The sequence below is a fragment of the Populus alba genome, chromosome 12 (assembly GCF_005239225.2).
Source record: "Populus alba chromosome 12, ASM523922v2, whole genome shotgun sequence".
In the NCBI taxonomy this organism is placed as follows: Eukaryota; Viridiplantae; Streptophyta; class Magnoliopsida; order Malpighiales; family Salicaceae; genus Populus; species Populus alba.
This window is the reverse complement of record NC_133295.1, coordinates 5,191,551-5,209,718: the sequence shown is the minus strand read 5'-3', so window position 1 is coordinate 5,209,718 and position 18,168 is coordinate 5,191,551. Positions and strand designations below refer to the sequence as shown.

Here is an 18,168-nt window from a genome sequence, read left to right as displayed (position 1 = left end):
TAGCTATATGGCCATTGTTTCACCTAGTTTAAAGGAAATTCAATGAGCCAAATTTCTTGTTATTGTTATTGTTTTTTTCCAACATTATTTGGGTTTCTTCTACAAGTGAAGGAGTCTTATCCATGCATGTCTCTCAATTTCTCAACTTGTTATTCTTATTAATGGATCTCCTAATCAAGAGTTTAGTGTCCAAAGAGGGTTGAGGCAGCGAGATCCTTTTTCTCCTTTTCTTTTTGATATCAACATAAAAGGATTGTCAGTTATGTTCCAATAAGCTTTAGACATTGGATTCTTCAAAGGCATTGATAGTGGTAAATGTGATTTTATTAGCCATTTACAGTATGCTGATGATACTTTGGTTTTTATATCAAATTATTACAGCCAACTTCTTCATATGAAGAGGATTCTCAGATGGTTCAAACTCACTTTAGGCCTTCGAGTCAATTTTTAAAAAAGCTTCGTGATAGGTATCAACCTTGATGCTCATTTTACTGCTAGTATGGAAAATTTTATTTGGTTGCAAAAGTGACACTCCCTACCAGTTACTTAGGACTTCCTTTATAAGCTAATCCAAGAAGGATTTTTACATGGAAACCACTTATAGCTCGAATATGTGCCAGACTGGGCACGTGGAAAGGAAAATTGCTTAGCATGAGAGGTTGCGTTTTTCTAATAAAATAAGTGTTGAATTCTCTTCCTTTATACTACATGTCCATCTTTGTTATGTGAATTGTTGTTATTCAGACAATTACTTCTATTCAGAGATGAATTTTTTTTTTTGGCAAGAAACTCTGACTCTATAAACTTTGTAAGGTGTCTTGGAAGCAAATAGTTAAGAAGAAGAATTGGGGTGATCTTGGTATGGACTCTTTGATTGGAAAACACAAAGTCATGTAATTCAAATGGCTTTGGAAACTAGGAGAACCACATACAAAATGTTGGTAGAAGTATTTAAATAAGAGGTATAAGCCTATCTTTGTTAATGGCCTTCCTATCTTTGATTGTTCTTTATCAGATACATGGACAAACATCTCTTCAATTGTTAATTCTCTTAACCCTATTTAAAATGCCTTACAAAAAAAAAAAATTGTTACTTCAAACTAGAAGATGTCAAAGCAATTCTCTTCTGGCTAGATTGCTCGTTAGTTATAACACCTCTACAATTCTTGTTTCCTCAACTTTTTGCTCTATCTTGAGTTTCATGAACAATAGTGGCTAATTTATGTGTTATGGATAGTAACACCATTGCAAACATATTTGGATTTTGTGGAAAAAGTTTTTGAATTGGTTAACTATCCAAAGGTGCATGTCGGAAAGTACTCGTAAGATGTTAACCTAGTGGAGTGGTATTATGAACGGAAATTTTGAATTCAAGAAATTACTTTGCTAAGTAATGGAATATTTTGGGGTATTTGGCTGGTTAGGAATAAATTGATCTTTGAGGATCAATTACCAAATTAGGTTTCAACCTTTTAATTAATTCTCCACCATCTTGCTCTATGGTTGAAGAGTTTTGAAGTCAACTTTATATATACCGGTTTTGATCTTTTTAGAGTTTTAGAGGGAATTTTCAAATGAGCCCACACGTAAAACTATTTTGTTTAGATCGTTCTCATCTATTTGGCTTCGTTCGTTTTAATTTCCTTGTAACCAAGACAATATTTCTCTTGTTTTTCAACTTTCCATGTCATTAATGGCCCTAGAATCCTAGTATTTTTTCTTTCATTACTATAAAATAAAATTGGCAAATCCATCATAAGACTAACAAAGGATCAAATAATCATATATAGTTTCAAATAATAGGTAGATCAATGACTAATCAAATAGAAAAGAAATAGAAACCAAACTAAAATAAAATAAAATAAAGGTCAATATGGAGGAGTTGAAGTTTGTGTGTGTAGCACGTGACCATCCCTAATCCACTCGCCATGCATGTGACTATTCCTAACATCTTCAAAAGTTAGTTTAAAGGTGTTGGATCGATGATGGCATTCCAATCCTAATACAACATGCATTTTATTGTATTAGCATATTGTCCTGCACTCCGTAGTGGGTCAATAACAATTGTTTTTTAAATGTAAAACAAATATAAAGAATATAGAGAATATTTTAAGTATCTTCGGTTTATCGGCCAAACTAGACCTCTTGGTTTTGGCGGCAATATCAAACCTAATTCCGACTGACTATCAGAAAATTCAATATATGCATTTTTTATACTGTAATATGTATTATGGATGATATTTTGTAACACAAAATATTTATTTTATAAGTGTTAACTGTTATTGTTTTGTGCAATGGGTAGTTTGTAAATTAAGTGTTTGCAGGAAATAGGCAATACAAAGATAATCTTTCATGCACAGCCCAATATCACCAATGTTTATACCGACGAATACATTATGTTGGCATTTCACAAAGAGTTGCATTTATTGGAAATGCAACTATCACGGACGTCAATACCGACGGATACAGTCTGTCGACATTTCTCAGAGAGTTGCAAAACTATTTACTAGAAATGCAACTATCACCGACGTTTATATCCACTAATATAGTCCTTTGGCATTTGTCAGTGCAGTTCAAAATTACCGACATAATCACCGTTAGATGGTGCAAATTCCAAAGGGTAGGTATTAATGCAACCCTGGTCGCGTGCACTTGCCGATGGACTTACCGACAAACTGTAAAAATTATGGAGGGTAATAAAAAAAATTTAGTTCGAAACTCAAAATTTATCGACAGAATAATAAAAAAAAATAATATTATTTAAATTCTCTATCGGTGATTCCATCAATAAAATTGCGCTATAAATCTCAGAGATCACCCCTTCAGTTCATTTTTTCATATGCTTTGTTTCAAAGCTTTCATTTTCATTTTTTTCCCTCTCATTTGCTTCAAAATTGTTGTTTGTTGCTTGTAATCTCTAGTTCTATCTTCAACAAATTAAAAAGTATGTATTTCAATGTAATATGCTTAATGATTTTGTTTTTATTTTCTTTGTTTTAGTTATTGTTATTTTTGTTATCTTTTTTGTTTTGGAGCATTTTTATCATGTAGATAAAGTCTTGAAATAAACACATTATTAAGGTGCTTTTTCATTCCTAAAGTCTATATATATATATATATATATATATATATATATATATATATATATATTTTCAATTTTTTGAATATATTTTATTGTTTGTATTGCCATAATAATTGAATACTTTGTTGAATTTTAATTGTTATTATTGAATTTAACTTGTAATTAATAATTGAATATATAGGAATAAATTTAATTATTTTATCTCAATTTTACTCTATTATTGCATGATATGTGTTTAATTATTTCTATTAATTTTAATTGTTATTTTTATAGATGTTAGGTAATATATAAGATTTTTGAATGGGGTCAATTGGTTGTGGCTATTGTCAATATTTGTAGGTTTGAAAACTTTGGATAATCTCTAATATAGGAGAGGTGCCGCCGAATTGTTTCTTATTAATCAAATTTAATTATGTAATTATTCATATAAAATTGTGTAGATGCATAGAACGATATCAACAACTCGTTGCTCACATATGGTTGCAGTTAGTTCTTCTAGTAGTGAGGATGACATGTCCTTAAGTGTCGATCATGAAGAGGCACTTACGCCGACTCGCAATGCTGCCTCTTCCAGCGTGGTTTTACAGTGCAAAGGTGATGTGCCTTTACAGCGGAATCAATTCACCCATAAATACAAGGTATATTGGAAGGACGACCTTTCAATGTAAGTTTGTTTTGGTTTTAGTTTTTTCTTAATTATAACATAACTCCGCCAAAGGGTCATGAACATTACATCACAGATAGGTGATACATGTGCGCCCCTTTTTTGGCCGTATGGTCTCGAGAACAACCAGCCTTCTCCTCCTTCTCTAGCTCTGCCATTGTTATAGTTTAATATTTTTTAAAAAACACATTCAATTTGTAATGAATATTATTTAATTTTTTTTATATTTAATAAAATTTTTTTTGCATAATTGGTTTTTTTAATATTAATTTATATAATTTTATATTATTTATTCTAAATAATGTTTTAAAAAAATTAAAAAAAGAACCCTACCGATGGATTTACAGACAAAATGTCTCCGTCAATATTTTACAGAAAGTTGAAAAATATTTACTAAAAATGCCACAATCACCAACGCCTTTATAGGTGGATAAAGTCCGTTGGCAATTTATCGAGAGTTGAGTATTTACTAGAAATGTCACAATCACCAACGTCTTCACGAACGGATAGAGTCCGTCAGCATTTTACCAATAATTGAAAAATATTTATTGAATATGCTACAATCACCGACAGAATATTTCCAGTGGGAAGTTTTTTTTGGCATGTACTTTTCGTCTGTAAAATCATCAGTAATTTTTTTTTTGACAGACTTAACGACGGAATGTGGGATTATCGATGAAAAACATGTTGTTATACACTTTCCGTCAGTGATTTAGTCAGTAAAAATTTTACCGATAAAGTTTGAATCTCACACCGACAGATTCGATCTGTTAGTAAAACTGTGATATCTTGTAGTGTTTTTTACTTTATTTTTTTCATTCCATATTTAATTGATTAAAAATTAAACAACATCATCTTATTATTATTGAATAAAGTTTTTTTTTTTTTATGTTTTTTGTGATGACTTACATATATCATTTAAATAAAACTAGTTTATTCAGTGAGAGTTATAACTTGAGTAATTAGAATTTTTTTTTTTAAAAAAAAACCTCTTTTACTATACTTTAGTCAAGTTAATATGAGACTGTTGTCATCTTCTACGGTATATTTGAGAGATAGTGTAAATTGTATTTTTTAAATTTTTTGATATTTTTTATTTAAAATAATTATATATTTTTAAGTTATTTTGATATAGTAATATAAAAATTAATTTTAAAAATTTATTTTAATATATTTTAAAATTAAAAATGTTTTAAGCCATCACCATTACTATAATATATCAAACTGGACGTTAGTCACAGGAGGCACGGAGAGGCCGTACTTGACTTTTTGTCTCTTTGCTAGATTTATGATTTTTGTGGACGGAACGTTTCCCGTACGGGTTCCAACTGGGGTGTAGGTGACCAATCCTTCTCCATACAAGCCAGGTGAAGAAGACCGACATTTGCCAAGCATCTTAATCTCACGTAGAAATCTGGAAGCTATGTATTTCCTCTCTCATCACTATTTCAGGGTACTACTCCTCTGTGCTCTAGCATTCTTCATACAGCAATATTTGGTCTGTGCAGGTTAGTGTTTCGAGAACCCAATGTTACTGTGGCTCCTCGGGGCTCTCAAGTCACCATATGCTCATCACTGCTTGCTATCTACAGCTGTTTTTGCTATCTTTGCATGTATCCAGCTTGTAACTCTGGAAGTAATTGCTCCTATCTAGCGATAAAAGCACTCATCTCTGATCTATCAGGGAAAAAAAAAGATTCAACAAAGCAAATGTTTTATGCAGCTCTGTTAACGAAATGCCACGGCAGTTTACATCTATAATGGCATTTTAAATGAATTTTTATTATCATACAGAGTCACATGCATGCTCCTAATTAATGGATGATTTTAATTTGCAGATAAATGGGTCAGTAGGAAATCGAAAGGAAAGATGAGTCCTCCAGAAGCCAGTTCCAAAGAACCAAACCAAACGCAGAGCATGTTTCCACTTCTGTACTCGCCGCTTTTTCCTGTTCCTGCATAGAGCTACAAGGCAGGAGCATCCCATGTTTTTGTCATCGTCCTTTAATCATAAGCCCTTGAACATTTATTTATACCTGCGGGGTTTTTATTCGGTAATTTTATTTGCTTACTATATTTACCTCTTTAGTTAATGAAGCTTGTAAGAAAGATCTGTATCTTCTGTGTTTTTAAGAAAATATATATGTCTTCAAGGATGATACTTAAATAAAGCTTGTAAGAAAGATTTGTATCTTCTGTGTTTTTAAGAAAATATATATGTCTTCAAGGATGATACTTAAATACTTATATATGTCTCGGCCGATTCTCAGCAGATGCGATCTCAGTAGCAACTCTCGACTTTCCATTAATGCCTCTCATCTCTGCTTCTAATCTGTTTAGCTGATTGGCTTTCTTATATACTTAAATCTTTCTCTTACAGGAGACTAGTTAGCAACCATGCAGTCTTCAAATTTGAGTTGTTGGTTTTTTGGCTTTGTTTAGCTGCTGTAGGAAAAACTCGATCCTTTATGTTTTGCTTGTTTTCCTTTTTTTTATATATATATATATATATATAAAGAATGCTTTCTTTTTACGTCATTGATGTTAGAAATATTTGGAAAAGAAAATAAAAATAAGAGCGTGAAAAACTTTATAAAAAACAAATAAAGCAAATCTCTATAAATTCGAACTTACAATACTTTGAATATATATTTATACTAGTTTAAGAAAACTTTATAAAATTAACTCCACCAGATAATACCAGCTAATAGCTTGACTTATTTGAAGTCATGGTTAAGACTTGCTTTAATTCATGAACGAAGAATTATTAACGTAACATTAAAAAAAAGAAATGCTTTCTTGAGATGGGGTCTTGGAATCAAGACTTGTTGTCTTGGAATTTAACCTGGAAAAGGCATCTGGGAACTCAAGAACAGGATCATCTGAATCTTCTTATCACAATATATGCTGAATAGAGTCTCTTTGAAACAACACCAGGAAGACTCTAAACTTTGGGAAATAGAGAAAACGGGCAAATACATGGTCAAATCTTTCTCTCATCTTCTTAGAAAGATATTAATTAGTCCCTCCAAAAAAAGAATTTTTCACATGGTCTGCTCTTCATGGTAGACCATGCACTAGAGATTTCCTTGTGAGAAGAAACATAATTGACATTGATAGGAGGATGTCCTTTTTTTACTTCTGATAGGGAAACTATTGAGCATCTATAACTCGGTTTTTGAACTGATATTACATCATCTTTCTCTTTTGTTAAAATCAGCAAAAAGGATTTTTCCTTACTTTTTTTATTATTATTAAAATAAATATTCAGTTAGATTTTACATACCTTAATTAATTTTATAAATTTTGAAGATAATAAACATATAATTTTTTTTAATAATTTTAAGGTTTATAGAATTCAAACTACGACTTATAAGAAGCAGATTCATGACTTGATTAATACCTGATTAAAAATATTGTTTTTTTTAACGAAAGGGAGATAGATGGACAGACATAGACATATAGAATTACATTATTTCTTAAAAGAATCGAAAATCTAAATACTTTACTGAAAAAATAATGTGAATTTGGAGCGTAGCGCGGTTACGGGTATAGTACACGACAGGTACGGGAACCCACACATGGACTTTTTCCTCTTTGCTAGATTTATAAGTTTTTATGGACGGAACCTTTCCCGTACAGGTTAAAACTGGGGTGAAGTTAACCAATCCTTCTCCATATAAGCCAGGCTTCTCTAAGAAGGCCGGCATTTGCCAAGGATCTTAATTTCACGCAGGCTTCTAGAAATATTGGGCCACTGTATAAATAAAATAAATGGTGGGTCCATTCAAAAATAGGAGAAATATAAGGGGTTTATATATAAATTAAGAAAACATGAGGGCCTAATGTGCAAATAAAGAAAGTAAGAGGGGTGGTAAGATGAAAATAAAAAAAATTATAGCTATATATAGAGAAGAATTCTCTAGAAATTCCTAGAGCTGGTTGGCCATAATAAGAGAAATGAGGGTGGGGGAGAACGAGCTAAAAATATTATAAAAAATTACAAAAAAAAAAAAATCAAGGAATTAAAGGGTACTAATATGGGGAGATTTACATAAGATAAAAAAAAAAATTTCAAGGGATTCAACCCCGAGAGGGGCAGCGAAAGAGAAGAAAAGGAGGGTGAAAGAAACTTGATTCATCTAGGGATTTCTCCTTTAATTTCTTGTTTTTAGGAGAATTTGAATTCTCTTCTTAAGTTGTTTTAACATTGTTGTTACCTAAATTTTGACCCATCTTTTTGGTAAAAAATTTTTCAAAAATCCAAAAATAGTAAAAAACAACGAAAATAAAAAATATATATATGTTTTTAATATATTTGCATTGTTTTTAACATTTTCAACGTCGTCTAAAATAAAATTTAAATTTTCAAATGTCTTTCGAACGCGTTCAACTTTTCACGTGTCATTTTTAAAATCATTGATTTTCCTCATTGAGTCGACGTTGATATTGCTTGTTTTCAAAAAAATAAAGAAAAATCAAATTAAAAAAAAAAAACAAGAAGTTGAGGGACCAAGTTTGTGGACCAAACAATATTTTGCCTATAAATAGTAGCCTTCAACACACACAAAAAAAGAGGGGGGTAATTTTGTATCACCACCAGAAAATCGATGAAAACCAACGAAATTACCGACAGGATTTTTTTGTCGGTAATTTTTACCGATGAAAAAACTTTCATCTCTACTTCTGTCGGTATTTACCAACATAAAATATTTGTCAGTGATACGGTCGGTATATACAAACGGACTATTTCTGTATGTATATACCGACCATATCACCAACGGATTATATAGTTTTTTGAAAAGTTGCAACGGTGTGGTGACGTGGATTTTTTTTCAGATGAGTTTACTGATGGAATGACCGATGGATTCAAACCGTGATCTTCGTACAGTGACGTGACAAATTCACTGGTGGAATCACCGACGGGTATATCGACGAAACATGTTCGTCAATGATTCCATCGGTAAAAGCCAATATATACTCATTCTGCCGACACTCTCTTCCTCTATTTCTCCTTCTTCTTCCCCATCCCACCTTTCCCCTCTCGAACTGCAGCCAACCACCCATCCCAACTCTCCTCCTCTTCTCAACACAAGCACTCAAGTTTCTTATACTTTTGTATGTGGTCACAACAATATCTGTTCTTGTGGATTTTATCATTTTTTATAAGTAAATCTATCCTTTTTTATTTTAACATTTAAATTTGATTTTTTTAGTATATGTTTTTTTGTTAACGTATGTACATGTTTGATTGTTATTTATCAAAGAAACTTGTAGTATGAATGTATAATTTTGTAGATGTTATAGTTTGTTTTAGATTTTGTTAAATTATATTTCTTTGTAAATTGTTCAAACTTTGTTTGAATTACATCGAATTAGATGTGTTGTGATGAAATAAATAATAACTTATTCAACGGGTCCGTTTTAATTTTTATTAATTCTATTGCGAAGTTGTCATTTCCGTAAATTTATATATGTATAAATTTGTATGGACATTGATAGTTGATAATTGATAATAAATATTTAAATTAAGTGTTTTTTTACTTTGTTTGATAATGTCGGGGCAAACCAATATTTTTGTTATATTTATTTATGTAACATAGTTAATTAATACATGTTGTTGTCATAATTTTTTGATAGAAGTCATGGATGATCGTTCATGGATATATTGAGACTCACTTCAAGGATTGCGGAGGATGAATTATTGTAATGGGGTTCAGGGTTTTATTAATTTTGCATCATCTATCTCGAGAAATTTTACTGATGGTGGTATTAGGTGTCCATGTAGGAAGTGTAAAAATAAAAAGTTTTTGCATCAAGTTGTTGTAATGATGCATCTTCTAACCAAAGGGTTCATGGAGTATTACCTGTGTTGGTATGCACACAGGAAACTATTTGTTCCTAATGAGAGCATGGTAGAAAGGGTGGTTGGGTCAACTTCTAGTGCTAGCAACATGCATGAAGTTGAAAATGACAACAGTAATCCTTATAGGAACATGATTATGGATGCAATGAGAATGAGTAAAGGTAATGTCAGTGAATGTCTAATCATAAAAGAAGAACCTAATGCAGATGCAGCAAGATTTTTTGATCTATTGAAAGATTTTGATGAACCATTATGGGATGGCTGCACGAATCACAATAAATTATCGGCCATAGTACAGGTGTTCACCATCAAGTTAGATCACGGGTTGAGTGAGGCTAGTTATGACAAGATTATCAAATGAGCGAGAAGCATTTTACCTGAAAGGAACAGGTTGAAAAGGAACTTCTATGCTGCTAAGTCCATGATGAAACCCCTCGGTTTAGGATATCAAAAAATTGACAGGTGCCCTAACTTCTGCATGTTATACTACCTTAAAAATGTTGAGTTGACCTGGTGTATGACATATGAGCATTCTCATTACAAACCCATAACTGGTAGAGGAAGACTCTCATGGCATGTAAAAAACTTAGATACTTCCCAATCACACCTAGACTGTAGAGGTTATTCATGTCACCAAGGACTGCTGAGCACATGACATGGCACCAATCACATCATGCGGTTGATGGAGTGATGGTACATCCTTCTGAAGACAAAGCCTGGAAACACTTTTAACAGTGTGCATCCTCACTTTTCAGTTGAGTCAAGGAACGTGCGTCTTGGATTGTGTACAGACAGATTCAACCCATTCGGCTCATTTGTTGCTCCTTATTCATATTGGCAGGTCATATTGGCAGTTTATAACTTACCACTAGGAATGTATATGAGGCCGGATTTTATGTTTTTATCTATGGTCATACCAGGTCCGAGCAGTCCGAGCAGTCCGAGGGAGAAATATAGATGTTTATCTTCGTTCGTTGATTGATGAGTTGATGTAGTTGTGGTCCTCTAGAGCTTTAAGTTATGACATCTTGAGGAAACAGAATTTTGTTATGAGAGCGGCTTTGATGTGAATTATCAATGATTTCCTAACTTATGGAATGGTTTCTGGTTGGAGCATGCATGGAAAGCTAGCATATCCATATTGTATGGAGAACAATAAGGCATTCACGCTAACAAACGGGGGTAAAGCTTCTTTTTTTTACTGTTACCATCATTTCTTGCCACCGAATCACAGGTACAGAAATAATAGAAAGGATTCTTTGTTGGAAGAGTTGAAAAAGGATGTTGTACCCCTGCATCTTTCTAGTGAAGAATTGCTTGATGTTGTGTCAGAGTACGGTGACATTGTGTTTGGTATCTAATCAAGTAAACAGAAGTTTTCTGATTTTTGTTTGACTTATAATTAGGTGAAGGGAAGTATCTTTTGGGAGCATCCTTATTGGAAGACCAATTTTCTCCGCCATAACCTTGACGTCATGTACATTGAAAAGAACATGTTTGAGAACATTTTCAACACCGTTATATAAGTGAAGGGGAAGACAAAGGACAACATCAAGGCTAGATTGGATGTAGCGTTGTTTTGCAACCGTAAAAATATGGAGTTGGTTTGTGATGGGTCACGGGTCGCAAAACCAAGAGCAAGCTTCATGTTAGATAAAAACGCACAACTACTAATCTAAAAATGGCTTAAAAGTCTGTGTTTTTCCGATGGACATGCCTTGAACATATCAAGGCTGATTAATACGAAGGAATGCATATTATATGGAATAAAGAGTCATGACTGCCATGTGTTTATGCAAACACTCATCCATTAGCGTTTTGTGATATGTTGCCAAAGGAGATATGAGATGCATTAACGGAGATTAGTAATTTCTTCAGAGATATATGCTCCAATAAGTTGAATGTTGATCACATTGAAAGGCTTGAAATGAATATCGTACACATGAATAGCATTTTTTTTGTTTTCTTAATTGATAATTTTTTATTAATTCTATATATTTATATATATGTAGGTACTTATTCAATCTTAAAAAAAAGGTTAAGAACAAAACATATGTTGCAGCGTCAATATATGAAGCCTATATTGTTGAGGAGATCTCAACATTTATCTCATACTATTTCGAACCTCATTTGAGATCGAGGATCAACCGTGTTGCACGACATGACGATGGTGGTGAAGTGCCTTCAAGTGAGAACTTGTCAATATTCTCCAATCTTGGACGACCAACACCGAAAAATGTCGTGATAGGAAGATATTTGTCTAAAATAGAGTTCAAACAAGCACACAATTATGTCATATATAACTATGATGAGTTGAGACCTTTTATTAAGTAGATGTTCGACTTAAAATTTGTCAAGAGTGTACTATTTATGTTTTTTGATACCAGAAACTCATATAATTTGGAACAACTTGCAGGCAACATCGACGATACTTACTGTCCAATAACTCACAGCTAACCGAATCCCAGATTTTTTAATTATAAGATGAATAATTTGCCATGTGGTTTCTACACATGTAAGTCCAATCATAAACTTATTATCTCTTACAAGATGAATATTACATAATATCTGTTTATTGATTATTGTTGTATTTAATATACAAGGTTTATAAAATGAGAGGTAGTGCTATTATTTCACTGTCTTTACTAAAACTTTGCCCTGAAAGAAAAGTTAAGTGCTATAACGGGTATTTTGTCAATGAATATGTCTTTCATACTAAAGAATACGGGCATGGAAGAAAGACATACAACAACAGTGTTTGTATTAAGGGATCGACTTCTAGTGAGTTTGAAGTTGACTACTACGGTAGATTGGAAGAGGTCATCGAACTACAATATCATAGCGAGCAGAATAGAGTGTTTTTATTCAAATGCTATTGGTATGACACAACTGATAGAGGAATCAGAGTAGATCCTCACTATGGTCTCGTTGAAATCAACTTAAAAGCTAGACACCGCAACGTAAACGATGTCTTTGTTTTCACAAAGCAATGCCAACAAGTTTATTACACATACACCCCTTCCTTTAAAAGGGACCGATCAAGAGTTGATTGGTTATTCATTTTAAAAACCAAAGCTAAGGGTCGTGTCAAGGTTGTTCAGGATGAGAACGAAGACTCAAGTGTGATAGATGAAGTCTTTCAAGCTAGTAAGTTAGTTGAACCATACCGAGTTGCTCCTTCGATTGATTTAGAAGAAAATTTGAATATTCATGTTTTCAACGATAGTCTTGTTGATGTTGACATAGAGGAGTTGAATGTTGTTTTGAACTCTAATGGACTAGAGAATGTTGATGAAAAAGATGATAACCACATTGAAGAGTGCGATGAAGTTGATGATAATAATTCAAATGAGGACGAAGATGAAAATTCTGACTAAACATGTTGTAGAGCCTTATTTTTATAATGGAATATTAAGGATGATATTTTGAAACATGAAATATTTATTCTTCTTTAATTGTCAGCTCTTGTTATTGTGTTGTAAGTTTGCAATTCAAGATTTTGTGGAGGATGATAGACAGAAATACATGGAGGAGCTAAAACAATATTGACAGTTTCACTGACTGAATTAATGACGGTTTGGAACTTGTCGGTATTACACTGAGAGTTGAAAAATATTTATGGAATTTTGCCACAATCACTGACGAGTACACCGACAAACTGGTACCAGTCAGTGTTTTACAGAGAGTTGCAAAACAATTACATAATTTTGCCACTATCACCGATGGCTATACCGACGGACTGGCACCCATCGGTATTTGACCAAGAGTTGAAAAACAATTACAGCCCCTGCCATAATCACTGACGGTTGGCGTACCTCCCGAAGCGCACACATGGTCGGTCGGCACAGTTACCAACAGATTCACCTTTGGTTGCGGCAAAACCAAGGTGCTCGTGCTCTGACATGCAGTTATCGACGGACCAAAAATTCTAGCAGGATTTTTGAAATTTTTGGTGCGAATATTAATTAATTACCGATGAATATTACCGACAGAATAATGCCACCGACAATAATAAAGTTCCGTCGGAAAAATTGCAATATAAATCCTCCCCCTTTCTCCGGGTCATTTTTTTTCCCAGCTCTTCATCTCTATTTCTCCTCTCCTCTCCGTTTATATTATGTTTGTAAGAGATTTTGTTGTTTTGGTGGTAGTTGCAGCATATTAAAAGGTATGTACTCTTCTTTCTTTATCTTTGTTTTTTTTTATTTTTTTTTATTTGAATTATGATTATTTTTTTGGTGTTCTTTGTTTTGTGTATTATTTGTAGATAAAATCTTCAAATCAACACACTATTAAGGTAAGCATTTTTTATTCCTACATTTATTTTGAATTTATGTAGTGTTTTTTAGTTTTGTGTATTGTTTGTTTTGTGTTTAGGAGGTTTTGTGTAGTTTTCTTTGGTTTTTTATTTTTACTTATTAATTTTATGATATTATTGTTTGTATTGCTGTAAATGTTATAGTTTATCTTAATTTTAGGATATTATTGATTGTTTGTCAAAATTGTTATTGTTGAATTTATGTTTTAAATGTTAATTGAAATATAGAATTAAGTTTAATTAGTTTATCTTAATTTTAGGATATTATTGTTTGTTTTGCCATAATTGTTATTGTTGAATTTATGTTTAAAATGTTAATTGAAATATAGAATTAAGTTTAATTAGTTTATCTTAATTTTAGGATATTATTGTTTGTTTTGCCATAATTGTTATTGTTGAATTTATGTTTAAAATGTTAATTGAAATATAAAATGAAATTTAATTAGTTTATCTTAATTTTAGAATATTATTGTTTGTTATGTTGTTTATTATTTTGATTAATTTTAATTGTTATTTATGAATTTGTATTGTTGTTAGTTGAAAATATATAGATGTTGAATATCTATAGATGTTAGGTTGTATATGTTAGGTTGTATAGAGTTGATTTTGCAATATTTGTGTAATTATTAATATTTGTAGGTTTGGAAACTGTGGGTAATCTCCAGTATAGGAAAGGTGCTGCTGAATTTTTTTAAATAATTGAATTTCTATAGATGTTAGGTTGTATATAATGTTGCTGGAGTTAATTGGATTGTGGTTATTGTAAAGATTATAGGTTTGAAAACTATGGGTAGTCTCTAGTATAGGGGAGGTGCTGCCAAATTTGTTTTAAATAATCAAAGTTAATTATGTAATAATTCGTATATATTTGTGTAGATGCGTCGAATGAAATCTACAGCACATCATCATCAGACGGATGCAGCTAGTTCTTCTAGCAGTGAAGAGGACATCTCCTTAAGTGCTGATCATGGTGAGGCATCTACGTCAACTTGTGATGCTGTCTCTTCTAGTGCGGTTTCACAGCGCAAAGGCGTTGTGCCTTCACAGCAGGATAAATTCCCCTGCAAGTACCTGGCACGGTGGAAGGATGACCTCTCAATGTAAGTTTTGTTTAAATTTTAGTTTTATATATATATACTTATAACATAATTTATGAACAACTAATTAATATTTTATTAATTTTATTTAATTTCAGGTTCACAAACATTAAGGCTACTAGGACTATAACATCGGCATTTAAATCATCGATGGAGATTCCATTGTTTCAATGGAGTCAGGTCTCCAGACATCCTGAGTGGAGACCTAATATCGATGTCTGGTTTCGGTGATTTCAGGTAGGTGTTAATTTTTAATTTTCAGTTTTATTTTTAATAAATAATTTTTAAAATTTTATATCTTGTAATATTTTTATTTTAAATGAATTATTTATATACACTGAATAAATTTGATTGGGATAGTGCGGACAACAATGTTGTCAGGAGGGTATGGGAGAATCACGCAGCAACTAGGTAACATCAAAAATAATATTTATTTTTAATTTTTAATTTTATGTTCTAAATTCTAATTAGTTACTATGGAAGTTGGTTGCATGATTTTTTGTATGACACACAAAAAAAAGAGAAAAGAAATGCGAGGGACAACGGTCTTAAAGGATGGAATAAGGTGGCGGTTTGGCGGGAATTCAAACCGTCATTCATCTCAGGAGATATATGGGCGACATATATTGAGCACGTGATGTCTGAGTGGTTCTCACGACACTTACAGTACAGAGTCGACAATCAGAACTGGCAAATTCATGGTTCGATGACCACGGACACCGGCAGCTCCTTCCCATTTAGCGCACATGCGAAGCGGATGGTAAGATTAATTTAAATGAAATATATCGTTAATTAATTTGTTGTTGCTTATAAATATATTTAACTTGCAACTTTTTTATTTTCTTACAGGCTACATCTCTTGGACGTGAGCTGAGTCCAATGGAGCTATTTGTAGAGACACAAATGCGGAGTCAAGACCGCCAAAAGAGGGTGCAGCAGTACGTGGACACCCGTGCTCAGCACTTTATGGTATGTTCGTTCAATCATTTTATTTCGTAAAGTTATTGTTTTCTTGAATTGAATATGATGATTTAAAAAAAAAAATCAGGAGACCTATAATAGCTGGTTGAGGGAGAGATATGGGGACGATCCTTCGACCCATCCGGATTTTGATCCGGATTTGTGGATGGAGGTATAATCATTTGGTGGGTGGACCCGATAAAAATCAGGTTTATGACCTCTCCAACACTACGACCGAAAACTTGGGGTCGGCCCGTAGTGTCTCAACCGTTTGGAGCTCTCCATCTGTATCAAGCACCCAGTTAGATGAATTCATTGCCTTGAAACAACAATATCAACGCCTCTCGATGAATTATGATCAGCTTCGTCAAATGGTTATAGAGATTAGATCAAAGAAGGGTGATGATCCATGTGCTCGCTTTTGGCCGTATGGCTCTAGCAACAACTAGCCTCCTCCTCCTCCTCCTCCAGCTCCGCTGCTATTTTAGTTTATTTTTGTTTTTTTAAAACATTAAATTTGTAATGAATATTTGGATTAATATTATTTAACATTATTTTTACATATTTAATGTTTAATACAAATTTATTTGGTTATTACATTTTTTTCCTGGTAATAAATAAATTGTTTTTAGTAATTTAAATAAATACCAACAAATTTCCAAACAGAAACATGCCGTCGGTATTATACCAAGAGTTGCAAAAAATTACCGCCCATGCCACATTCGCCGACGGATATATTTTGTCGTTATTTTCCATTACTATTACCGATAAATATATTCTGTCGGTATTTGACATGAAATTTTAAAATATTTACCTCCCATGCCACGATTACTGATGGATATTTCGTCGGTAAATACCGTTGGAAACACAAATGGACTTATTCCGTCAGTAAAATTCTCGCGGGTAATTTTTTTTTGCTGCGCTTCACCGTTTGTAATATTGTCAGTGTTTGATTGAGTCATGCTTGGTTGGTTAGGTCAAGCCCAACCCAATATAAATTGAAAAATAATAGATATAATATGATAATATCGGGTGATATATTTATACTGTAAGATATAGATGCAGTATTAAAATACCTGGTTTTTTTCCAAAACCTTTATAAAAAAATTGAAAATTCTAAAACAAAATCTTAAAAACTTTTAAATTAATTTCCCTATAAAAAAACAAAAAAATATTTTGTTTTCATGCATATGATCAAATCCTAAAAAGATTTCCAATTTTCATAAAAAAACAAAAAAAAATTGCGTCTTTCTTATGTTGGTTTTTTTTAAAAAAAAAAAAAAAGAATTAGAAATCGTAACCAATTTAAGATTATCCGCTAGGATTTGGCTAAAATATCAAAAACCATTTACTTATCATTTCGTTCATTTTATATTAGAGTTTAGATGTAAACTTTAATATTTGGGGGTGTAAAACTATTCAATAGAATATACCCTCAGGTATTAAAGATACAAAGTGCAAAATAAATACGATGCTAAAATTTAAACTTTAAAACGGTTAGGATAAAACCTTATAAGATAGAGATTTGTTTATGAAGGGAGATTTACCTTGAACCTTAAATGAGACCAACAAATAGAAACTTGACCCAGAAAAACAATCAAACAAAAATATAGTTTACCTTAGGTATGATACACTATGGGTGATGCGTCTTTCCATTGCATAATCGGTCTCTTACTCATACTCTCGTCATTAGATTTCCTAATAACTTTAATATTAGGTGGCGATTTCTAAACCTTAATCATAATTTTATGATTAAACTCGAAAATATTTTCCTTTCCCAACAACATACCTCCTAGGCGGCTCTCACATTTAATGTGGGCCATCTCTGACGTCCCCCTGTGACATTTGTTGACTCATTATCCTTCCCTTTAAAGACCTCTAAGAGATTTTCCTCCCCTTCCCCCTAAACCTACACCTACAAGTCCAACTTCTTTCTAATGTATAAAAATATTTGTAATTTATTTTACTATAAAATCAATAATATAAAATGTGATCTTCAATTTCTTTTATTTGTTTAAATTTGTTAATGTCAATTTTTTTTAATCAAAATAAGCATGCATTAATAGAAAAACTAATTACTAAAATTTTGACAGATTCAGTGATGAAAATAAATAAAAAAATTCAGTAAATTTGTTGGTAATGCACACACATTTTTTTCATAAAATTACATAGAATTGTTAA

The 18,168-nt window shown here is 32.2% G+C and overlaps 1 pseudogene; it reads left to right on the top strand.

Annotated features, from left to right (window-relative positions):
- Nucleotides 1-3,558: 3,558 nt before the first annotated feature.
- LOC140954361 (uncharacterized) lies at nucleotides 3,559-16,436 on the top strand (annotated as a pseudogene).
- The last annotated feature ends 1,732 nt before the right edge of the window (nucleotides 16,437-18,168 follow it).